Raw genomic sequence first — 11,945 nt, 5'->3', positions numbered from 1 at the left:
CCCATCACTCCTGTGTTCCAACGGCCCTTTATCACTCCCATCACTCCTGTGTTCCAATGGCCCTTTATCACTCCCATCACTCGCTTTTGCAATTATGATATAGCCAGAACTGTCCTTGTTTTCCATGACAACAGCTGAGTGACCCCAAAGTTTTGTACGGTATATATATATGATTTAGGGATCTTTAGAACCAATGTTTAAACATTATCTTCCTGTCTCCTTTTAGCAAGTCAACATCCTGCAACATTACTAATTAAAGTTAGAAAAAAATAAAAAAGGAACAATGGAGCAACTTTACAAATAAATCTTATTTCTCATATCTTTCTTATTATAGAGGCTATTTATGAAGTGCATATAAAAGGGGATATAGTATCGGCTGCTGTGTGCGCCAGAAACTGGTTTTGTGAGGTTATTAGAGCCCCCGGCTACCTTCTCTACGAGCTGCCTCCCTTCACTAGCCAGAAACAGGATTTTTTTAAAGGGTCTCTGTGGCCCTCTAGTGGCGAACGTGTTAACCTGCAGGTATTAACCTTCAAGAAGGCGAATTCATGTCCTGAAATTACAGAATCTTCCAGAATACTGCATATTTACCAATCCTACAGTTTCTTATATTCTTTTTTTTTATATATTAGAAGTATAACATGACATATGGCCATTTTGTCAGGGTTTTTACCCCAGTTTCAGGGTGAATGGGCAGATTCTCAGGGTCACACATACTCTACTCTGATTTAATGATATCTGAGCATCCCGACTGATGCTTTTATCCCCTGCTTTATCACAGCTGACATCCCTGCTTGAATACAGTTGACTTCATTTAGAATCTCTTTACCTCCTTATACACTTCTTAAGGAAAGTTTTTAGAACCATATTGTTGCCAAGGCATCAAAATACATTTATGCACAGAAAAGGGTTAACCCTTTCAATCATTTCAATGAGAGGGTGAAGAGCAGAATAACGCGTCGCTGGCAATCGGAGGGTTAAAGAGACGCACCCTCTTCACATTAAACTAATTGTTCCTTTTTCCCCCCCTTCATACTTAGCGATTTTAATAACCCCCAATTTACTGATCAAAAAGAAACTAATTGACAAAAAAAAAAAACCTCTTAAAAAATGGAACAATTTTATCTTGCTTTGTGCCCGCGGGGGGTTTACGGCATCCGTATCCACCTTCAGCTGTTAATTTGTAACCAATTGGTTCTCATCAAAAAGGCAAATTGCGGAAAATGAAGAAAGAGAAAAAAAAAGAAAATACCTGAAACCATACCCGAGGCAGAGGCTGGATCAAACCCTTCGCAGTAAGTTCCAACTTCAAAGTGAAATTCCATTTCCGAGAAACAAGTTCCAATTATTTGTCGAGGTTAATAACTTTATTTTGCAGGAATTTTATCTCGGCTCTTTATCTTCCAATCATGAGATTTAAATGCATGAGGGCTGAAAGGAGCGGCCTTGTCATTGGCTTTTATTTATTTTTTTTTCACCTTTTTTCACCCCGTAGAATAACGCTGGGAGCCGCGCCGTGCGGGATTTGTGTTTTTTATTGAGAAGTTCGGTGTCAAAACAGCATAACTCTCAAAAATAAACGTTTCAAGGCGCTGGGATACAGAGACAAGACACTAACTGTACTCTCTTGTATGTTAAAGGGACACGCCACCCATCGTATGCACTTTCATCCATATAATAGCTGCGTGGTCCCTTTAAATTTTCATCGAGTCCCCCCATTGAAATGCATTGAAATCTCCCCCCACATTCATTTGCCCCCTCATCTGCCCCGTTCACTAGTTGGCTTGCAGAAGATGTATTCATCGGAAACGTTTCTCCTGGCACGTGGTATACTCCCCGCCAGTCAGCTCCAGAGCTAGCTCACCAATTGTTCTGGGAGGAGACCCCCATCTGAATGCCCACAAAATACTCCATTGATCTTAATGGGAGCATTTTCCTGCCACCGATTGGCTGCTTCAAGGTTCAGGGGCGCAAAATGCTGGACCAATGGAGGCAATGGAAGCCGCGCAGCTTCAAGCAGCCAATCAGTGACAGGAAATCTTGGCGCACTGCAGCTTCTCCTGAAGGTAAGTGGTTAATTAAAATTTTTTTATCGTTAGTGAATTTATATTAAAATACGTCCCAATATATATACTTTACTCCCCTGGAATCACATAAAAGCAATACAGAAACTTTTAACCTCTCGGTGACCAGACTGTTTTTGAAATGTTGAACTCTAACATTTCTGCGGTGTTTGTGTTTAGCTGTAATTTCTACTAATGATATATTGGGGGTGGGTTTAGGACAGGAAGAGGTTACTTTAAGTTATACCATTATTTTGATCATATCAGATAATGTATTATAAGAAAAAAAATGGTGAAAGCTGAGAAAAAAAAAACAACCTTTTTTTTTATTTCAAAAATCTTTTACTCTACAAAAGCTTATAAAAGAACCTGATAAATATAATCTACTATTTGTCCTGAGTTAAGAAATACCCAATGTTTTTATGTTTTTTTTGTGTGCATGTTATAGGGCATCAAGTCCAAGCAGCGTATTGCTATTTTCTAAGGGCGTAAAACGCCCCCTTACCTTCTACACTATTTTTTCTTATTTTAAGATAAGTTTTTTTTAAATGTATATTTCTAGCAGAAGGGGCGCAAGGTGTTTGGGCACCTATTTTTACATTTATTTCCTTTTTTTAACATTTTGTGGGACATTTTTGTAAATATTTTTTTAGAACTGGATGGTTCCTCTTATGATGTCATAGTGACATCACTGGAGTCTTTATCTTTTTAAATTTATTACATTCTTATTTATTTTTTAACTATTTTTACATTTTTAATATTATATATTTCACTGATCACAGATGGATCAGTAAGCTGGGCTCTATTGCCCTGCATTCCTGATTGCAGTATCTGTGATCAACCTGCACGGGGAGCTCAGAGATCTCACGAGGGTCTGGGCAGACCCTCTTGGAACTTTTTCCTGTGATGTGATCATCGTTGATCGCTTCCTAAGCTCTTACCAGCACCAGCATCATATGCCGAATGTGATCGTTCTGGAGAGCGATTCCACAGAGCCCCTACGTATTTTACTAATCTCATTTGACCGTGTGACGTGCCAGATACGTCAATGGTCACAAAAGGGTTAAGAAACATTTTTCAGTTTCTATGGCAAACATCTATAAGTGCCTGCTTGTGTGACACATGACAATTAAGTGTTCCCGGCAAAAAAAACTAAATGAGGAACATTTTTACACGATTAAATAAATATTTCAGGAAAGGATTAGTGCATTCAACGGGAATTATGTTCTTAAATTCTACATTTAGTTATAAAAGTATTATTATTATTATTCTTAGGGTCTGTTTATTTAACCCTTTCCTTGGTGATGTCTTTAGTTCTCTCAAGGCAGGAAAAATATTCTCATATTGTTCTTCATTTTACATCCCAATTTCCTTAATTCTCCCCGTCTATGATCACTTTTAAACATAATTAAAAGTTTGGCTTTTTTTTCATTTTATTTATTTATTTGCTTTATAAATACCTTTGGTAAAAAAAAAAATATATATATATATATATAATAATGTTGACATTTCTATCTTTAAGCCAGTATGCAGACAGCCGTAAGCTTACACGCGATGAAGCAATCGGTTTGACAGATAAATTATCCGGCTAATAATTAGACTGTAATTATTCGGAAGAGAAACTTATAAAACAAATCAACAGCTCCTCAGCCGAGGAGGCAGACAGGAATGTGTTGTGTTTGGTTGCTAGTTAACTGGGAAATACAGTGTTTATTCCTCCTTCTCTGCTAATTATCATATCACTTAGAGATTAAAGGATCTGTAAATTCACAAGAACATCGCTCCTTATCTCCGGAACCTGTCCATCCCGGGCTAACGACATCTCCAACTCTAACCACTTTGTGATGCAGGTTGTGTCGGAGGTGCCATATGTCCCTTTAGTTTGTTCATACCCAAATCCCCTGATGCCCCTCTCCCTTCCCCTGATGCCCCCTCCCTTCCCCTGATGCCCCCTCCCTTCCCCTGATGCCCCTCTTTTCTAGGAGGTCAGAATGTTTGCTGGGTATGAGGGGATCGCAGGGTTCTACGGCCCTAAAAGCCCCGATAATGTGTATAGAAACAGCAGGGAACGGGGTTATAAATGAATCTGTAAATAAAATGCATTATTATAACCCGAAATGTTTCAAATATATACAGTTTGCGCGGGGAATGCCGCAGTGAAGCTGGGTTCCGGAAGAGTTGTTGTTTTGGGTTGATGGGTAGTCTGTGCCTTTTTGGCCCTCTTCTGGAGAGCATAGACGATGTGGCCCTCTCTTATGCTTCAGCAAAGGAAGGAAGGAAGAGGAAGACTTGGGGTCTTCTTTACACAAACTCACAAAAAATTTATTGGTAAATAATCTTGTCCATAACTACCCCCAAAACACCCCTCTTTGGCCATTTAAAAAGAAGGCAGGTAGATTGCGCCCTAGAGTCATACCTAGGAACTTCTAGGCTCTTCGGGGGAGGTGATGTTTGTGGGTTGGGTCCGGTGATGTTTGTGGGTTGGGTCCGGTGATGTTTGTGGGTGGGTCCGGTGATGTTTGTGGGTTGGGTCCGGTGATGTTCATGGGTGGGTCTGGTGATGTTTGTGGGTTGGGTCCGGTGATGTTCATGGGTGGGTCTGGTGATGTTTGTGGGTTGGGTCCGGTGATGTTCATGGGTGGATCTGGTGATGTTTGTGGGTGGGTCCGGTGATGTTCATGGATGGGTCCGGTGATGTTCATGGGTGGGTCCGGTGATGTTCGTGAGTGGGTCCGGTGATGTTCCGCAACCCATAGACTTTGCGCTGTGACCCAGGGTCTCTGGAGGGTTCTCAGGAATGGGTATAACCGAAATGCTATAAAGTATTATGTGTGTTTGGAACACTACTGGCTGTGCTTTTGCTCGACATGAGACTGCTACTCTGATTACTCCTGGCCAGGCTGGGACAATGTCAAAGGTTTTACCTCAGGTGTGTGGGACATTTGGATTAAAGATGTTCTCAGTACGCAGCTCTGACCCCGATCTAGCTTAGGATCTAAATGTTTGGTAATGTGAGTTATGATTAACAGACGGGGTCAGAGTGGAAAGTCAGTGGGTGTAATGAGTAACCGGACAGCAGTTTCACAGTTCATGGCTTTTAACGGACAAATCTACAGCTTTGCTGTCTGCTTTAACTGTCTTTGGAAACCACCGTAGAAATATCCACAACCATTCAAAAGGTTTGGGGTCAACAAATGTCCCTGTTTTTGAAAGAAAACCGCCTTTGGACCATTGAAATAACATGAAGTGGATCAGAAATCCAGCGTAGACGGGGTTAATAATATCGTAAACTGGAAATGGCTGATTTTTAATGGAATCTCTTCATAGGCGTACAGAGGCCCTTTATCACTCCCATCACTCCTGTGTTCCAATGGCCCTTTATCACTCCCATCACTCCTGCGTTCCAATGGCCCTTTATTACTCCCATAATGCCTGTGTTCCAATGGCACAGTAATACAGTAATAACCCCCCCAGCGCTGTATACAGTAATGTAACCCCCAGCGCTGTATACAGTAATAACCCCCCCAGCGCTGTATACAGTAATATAACCCCCCAGCGCTGTATACAGTAATAACCCCCCCAGCGCTGTATACAGCAATGTTGGTCGGTGACAAAAACCTGGTTTTATCTCATTTTGTTCCAAAAAACTCCCTTTATCTGCAGACCTGGAGCCGCCCTTGCTGTCAGTCATGTGATATTTTGGGTGACTTTCCCGGCTCAAACACCACACTGAGCTGACGATTTATGGCAATGCTAATGAAGTCCGTTCCTCCATAGACTTTCATTAGTCAGGGTGTCTGGCTGGGTGATTAAGACCGAGGCATTCTATTTTCCCCACAGGCAGTATGATAAGGAGTCGGGGGGTTTAGTAGATCGGGGATCAGATAACAGAGCGAGAATCATACAAACGGCTGATATGCAGCTGCCTGAAAACTTTATATTATGGGGCAAAAAATGACCTGAGGAGACCTAATATATAAAGTATTTTCTGTGCCGCTCCCCTGCATTCTCCTCCCTTGCTGAGTCCTCATTCATTTCACATTCTAAGTGATTATGGTCTTTAAAGTAATGAGAAGTCACAAGTTGGACAAACAATGTCCTGCCACGGACCGGTGCGAATCCCTCCGCATCTCCATTAACTACCAAAATGTCCGAAATAATCACTCATTAAATTCATGAGTCACAGAGGACAGGACAGTTTACCAGCTAACTGATTGCTAATCTGGGTTAATCAGTCATTCCTGCTCATCCTAATGAGAAAACCCGCGTTAAATATTACAGAGGCAGACTGTGCGAAGGGTTACTTGACTGGCGGTTAAAGGGTTTTTAGCGTCCCGCTTAGCCGAGTATTCGGCATTTCAGACCCTGGTCCTGATGAGGTCAGCAATAATTCATTATCTTACATTTATTAATTATTATTGATATTATCTGCTAGTTCTAACACCTTTTTTTTGCTCATCAGGCAGGGACAGACTCCGGTTCTGCTCCTGGATCTCTTCTTAACTTGAACAAGGGTTCCAAATCCTGTATTTAACCGATGCTTGTTTCCATGAGTGTCAATGGTCCTGAATTTGTCATAACAGTCCCGACAGCCAGGCAACGTATGGAAGCCACCAGCAGCTTTTGGTGAAGAAAAAGTAACAAAAAAGACACGAAAGACAAAGCGATGATGATTACCCTCGTAAAGTCTTGCTGGTAACGTCAACATGACTGCTATGTATAAAGTGGGAACTGTTGCCAGTGCAGCTTAACAAATGCATTCATTAACACCGCGTATAGGCTGTGCTTTTGGTTTTTCAGCCGGCGTAATTGTTTTGTAGATATCTAATTAGTAGAAGCCAAGATCAGCAGCAGCCCGTGGCAAAGCCAGAATGATCTGATCTTGCCCCGACCCCCCCCCCTCTACAAAGGGTGTCTCTGGAGCAATCAACAACAATCAGCAACTTAACCTGAGAGAGATGAGAACAGGAAGTTCAGATGGCTTTTTCCAGTGGTATCGACATAAGCGTGTGTGCGTGTGTGTGCGTGGTTAATATGGTTTTTATACATTATATATTTTATTATACACAGTTTGGCATCAGGGGAGGGCTTAAAGAGGGACTACCCCTTCTGGATAAGGGACACTTTGGAGGTATACCATTTTTGGTGCTAACGTATTTGAAGTGTGTTACAGAGACGCTCAGCCATCATTGTATAGAAATGACATGCTGTGGCATACATAGACTGAAAGACCCTTTTATCGATTCACCCGCCAGAACCCCAAATCCTCTCGGACCACAGACTTTCATCATCATGGGATTGAGGCCGGCCTCCTGGTCTCCAAAAACATCCCAATCAGCACTTTGGTGAAGAAGTAGATTTATTGCAACGACCCCTGACCTTGGAGAGACTGGGATCTTAAAAGCATGACATCATGAAACAAAAATGACTCAATCTGAAACTAATACGGCTTTACCGGGGGGGGGGTAATAACCCCATCCTGAGGTTTTCAACGTAAACAGATACTATTAAACTTGATTGAGATAGGATCAGAAGCAGACAGCTGAGTCCTGAGCTTTCTCCCCAGGGTGGCAAATGCCCCTTTGGCTGCTCACAGGCCACGTGAAACTGTTTTAAGTGCTTCACTTGCAGTACCACATATAACCACCGGGGAGTCTAACCCAACAATGACTTTCAGCAAGTTTTTACATTATGATTGGATCCTTGTTTTTATCCTTGGATTGTTTTTTTTCTTCTGGTCTGAACACTACCAGCCCTCTTCTGCCATAAAGGTAGTTTACACCATGTTAACACCAATCAGATGGATACGTGAGCCCAAGAAAGTGCCAAGGCTGCCACGTCATCACTAGTCTGGCCCTGGACCCAACCCTGAAAAGTTTTTGTTGCAAGCAGGGCTGAGCTGGCCTTGCATTATGCATTGTTAAGAGCTCAGAACAATGAGAATTGCAAGAAATCAATAGATAATTGGTCTCAAAATTGTTTACATTACAGTTTTCGCTGCTTAGTTGCGTAGCCAAAATGTGTAGCCAGTGAAGCCATACATAAAAAAAGGACACTGTTCACTAGAGCTTACATTCTAAAGATGGATAGTGAGCCACCCTTTGGCCACCCTGCAATGGTAAAAGCATAGGAAGGATCCAGTCATTTGGTCTAAAGACAGGGCTGTTTCTCAACATACACCGCCATGTGGCAACATGTGGAACTGCAATAATTCAGGCTTTACCAGGGGAAGTTACAATCAGTGGACAGACATACAAAGTATGAGACACAAACCTGAACATGTTCGGCCCTTGCAGGCATCCATAATGTCTGAGTAAGAAAAGAAAGGAACCCTGATAAGGATATCTAGTGCTGGATGCATGTCTATATGCCCTGCCATTTACTATATGGGGATAATTTCTTGTGGGTTTTACAGCCCATTTGAAGCTTTTCAGTATTTGTTCGACTCACATTTTACTTCACTATGTGTAACTACAAAATCATTAGGGGTATTATACCCCAACAATCGAAATTACACAATAATCCAGAGCTATAGGAATCATTGTACAGCGCTACGGAATTTGATGGCGCTATATAAAACAATAAATAATAATAATAATAGGAACCCCAAGGTGTTCATTTGTGAGTTCAGGCTGCCCTCTGCTGGTCATTATTCATATTGCAAGAGAACCAAGGCAAATAAAGTAAATGCCGTTAGATTGGCCCAATTCAGTGCTTCGGCCCGTCTAGTCACCTGTTTATCCCGCTGTAAAGACTCAAACCTTAATCAGTCGTCGATCTTGTCTTAAATTCAGGAACCATATGTCTATCCCATGCATGTTTGATCTCCTCAGTGTATTACCCTCTACCACTTCTGCTGGGAGACGGTTCCACTTACCTACCAATTCTCTAAAGTCAATAAACTTTTGTAGTGGTGTTTACAGATACAATAATCAATTTATATGATTTTACTAAAATACAGTGATACTAAACTGGCCTTTTAGATCTGCAGTAAGGATAGTAAAAGGATAATATTTTATGGTAAACACATTCTTAAGTCTAAAGGTAAACAATACTTTCTATAAATTGTATACGGTGTATGCGTCCTGCCTCTCTGTCCGTAATTCATTAGAATCGTATAAATAAAGCTTTAAAAAAAATCTCCTCAGATACAAGTTACCACCTGGGGGGGCCAATACAGCCAGGGTAACCCCACGCAGGGCAAAAGGGGCAGCTGACCAGGCTTACCCCATGGGCTCCTTTGCCAGCCGCCATAGCTTGAAGCTTTTTGCATCTACCTAACGTTTTGCCCATTACGGCCCTGCACATCACCTGCTGTTGCGGAGCGCCGGGATATGACATCATATACAGGTGCCCAGCAGCAGGAAGTACACAGACCACGAATGAGTCTCCTAACTGTCCCGCTAACATGAGACCAATGACTGATTAAGGTTTGAGGTCTTTACAGGCCGGCAGACAAGAACGTGCCGAATGGGGCCGATCTGCCGCCACTTCTATGTTTCTACGGCCTCTGTGGTCATGGCATTTTAAGGCTAGCAGCTGATGGCTGAAGATACCCGGTCACACGCAATGTTTTTTGCTCACATAACATGCGGCCAGCCATTTTCCTGGTGTGCCAGATGGCCAGTCCACGCATTAGTTTTCGTCCAAAAAAAGAACGAACGAATGCAACATTGGACGAAAGAAACGAAAAACGAATATGGAGAATAAAAAAATCTTTGTTCGTCGCCGTGGCCGCCATTTCAACTACTCTAAGAGGAGGAGAATCTCGCCATTTTAATTCAACCTCTATGTGCTTATTTCTTGTTTCCGTGGCAACCCTGACAGACGAATGGGCTTTCTGAAAATAAAAATTTTGGACGAATTTCATCCAGGCAGAAGACGGACGAATTTCGTCAGATACGAAGATCCGAAGTAACTCAAACTTTCCACCGCCGCCCAAGTCCAGTCTGCACCTTCTTCGCTACGAACGCCAATCACAACTACAAGCAAACGCTGTCTATCAGAAGGTTAGAGCTTTCTTTAGGAGCGTCAGACTCTAGAGAGGCGTTGATGGAATTTACAGTTTATGTAAGAATGACCTTTTTTTCCTATAAATAGATGTCCTTCTTTCCATGGAAAGGTCCGTGTGATGGACGCGGACACGGCTGATGAGCCACGCTTCCCTTGTGAGACACTGAAAGAGAATTAAAGGCTTCTAAAAGGAATCGGATCTGTCACCCGGCAAGAATGCAGAAGATTACAATTTGCTGCGGAAAATGCATGACCGTAGAAAGTGTGGCCGGCCATGAGATTGCACGGAACGCGGCACGGAACATGGCACGGAACGCAGCACGGACAAGCGACCCATTCTGTATTCTGTATGCGGATCCGCAGAAGGTCACACGCGGGAGAGGAAAGCCACGCGTTTAACGTTAATTGCCCCGGCTTTCTCTGAATTAAATATCTTGGGCAACTTTTACAACATAACACCAAAAACTACTGTGCAGAACCGTTTTTTTTGGTAGCATGTTGATGTTGGTGAATCTTCACAATGGGCTATTAAATGGTTAATATTTCAAGAGTCTTGGAGTCCGCTCATTTAGAAAGTTCCAAGGTATGGTATACGGATTGACATTGTGACGGGAATGACCTGTACCTCTACTGGGTACACGCACCGGAAGATCCTTCCCTCTCCCCATGGCCACCGGGAACTCAAAACTTCAACCGTCAAGCAGGACTAATGTCTAGACAGCAGGAATCATAGCTCTTTGGGAACCTCGGCGGCGCTGTAATATACAGAAGCAGAGCAATACAGTGCTTCACCGCCCTGACAAGAGCAGCACCGAGGCTTACTTTTTTTGGAAGCCCGAGGTGTCGTGCTTCTCGTGGAGTGTGCTGCGTGCTTAGTGAAAAGGAGCAGAAGCCTGATCCTTCGTAGAATTGTTCCATCTAGAATTCCACTAAGATCATTTCCTTCCCTCCTCGGCCAGAAGGCCTGCAGGACGGACGGATCTTCTTGGTCTGCCTCCGAAGAGGAGGACTACTGTAAGGAAAAGGTAAGGAGCCACTCACTACCTCTACCAACAAGGGACTAGAAGTCCAGTACCGCTGCTGCACAGTGCTCAAAACGTGAAAACCAAGTCCATGATCAAAAACATCGTGAATCAGGAAGAAATTAACAGGCACACGTGCACTTAAAACAGTATTACTTGTGAGTGAAATAAAAATGTGTCTGGCCATATCCATGCAGCTGAACAAAAAAAAATCACACTCAGGGTCATAAGGGTGAAGAACACTCTTGAAAGGAGACCATCAGCACTATTCACAGTAGCAGGAGCTGTGAACATAACCCTGAAGTATGCAGAGGCTCATACAAAACACATCAGCCCTAAAGCCAGAAAAACAGAACTCCCAGTAAGGCTTTGTTTAGGAAACAATCACCACCAGCCTCCAAGAGCCTTCCAATAAGGTGGCGGTGAGTTATGACCAGCATGCATCACACCATATGTAAAACACAATATGCAGATCATATGCAAATATATTATACTGGAAAATCACATCACCTTACACAGTCCTGCCATCAGAACCAGTAAAATTTGTCAGGCATGCAAGAGGAAGGGGGAAACTGGGGTCTGGGCATATCTGGCTACTTCAGGTAGCATGATAGAACTGAGGTATAAAATGGACGGATGATTGTTTCTGACACTGAAAAGCTGTGGTGGAGTCGGGTCCCCTAAAAAGGTCTGTTAGGTAGCTCTTCTGAACGGCCCTCCCTCCTCCAATTGAGTATTCCAGTGGTCCCAAACCATGAGAGGATGGACCAAGAAGAGCCGGCCCTCCTGCAGGCCTTATGGCCGTAGTGCGACCCCCAAAGAAAATAAAGGGGATCTGGTGTCCACG

Source organism: Spea bombifrons, chromosome 1 (assembly GCF_027358695.1).
Source record: "Spea bombifrons isolate aSpeBom1 chromosome 1, aSpeBom1.2.pri, whole genome shotgun sequence".
In the NCBI taxonomy this organism is placed as follows: domain Eukaryota; kingdom Metazoa; phylum Chordata; class Amphibia; order Anura; family Pelobatidae; genus Spea; species Spea bombifrons.
Note: the sequence above shows the minus strand (reverse complement) of the source record.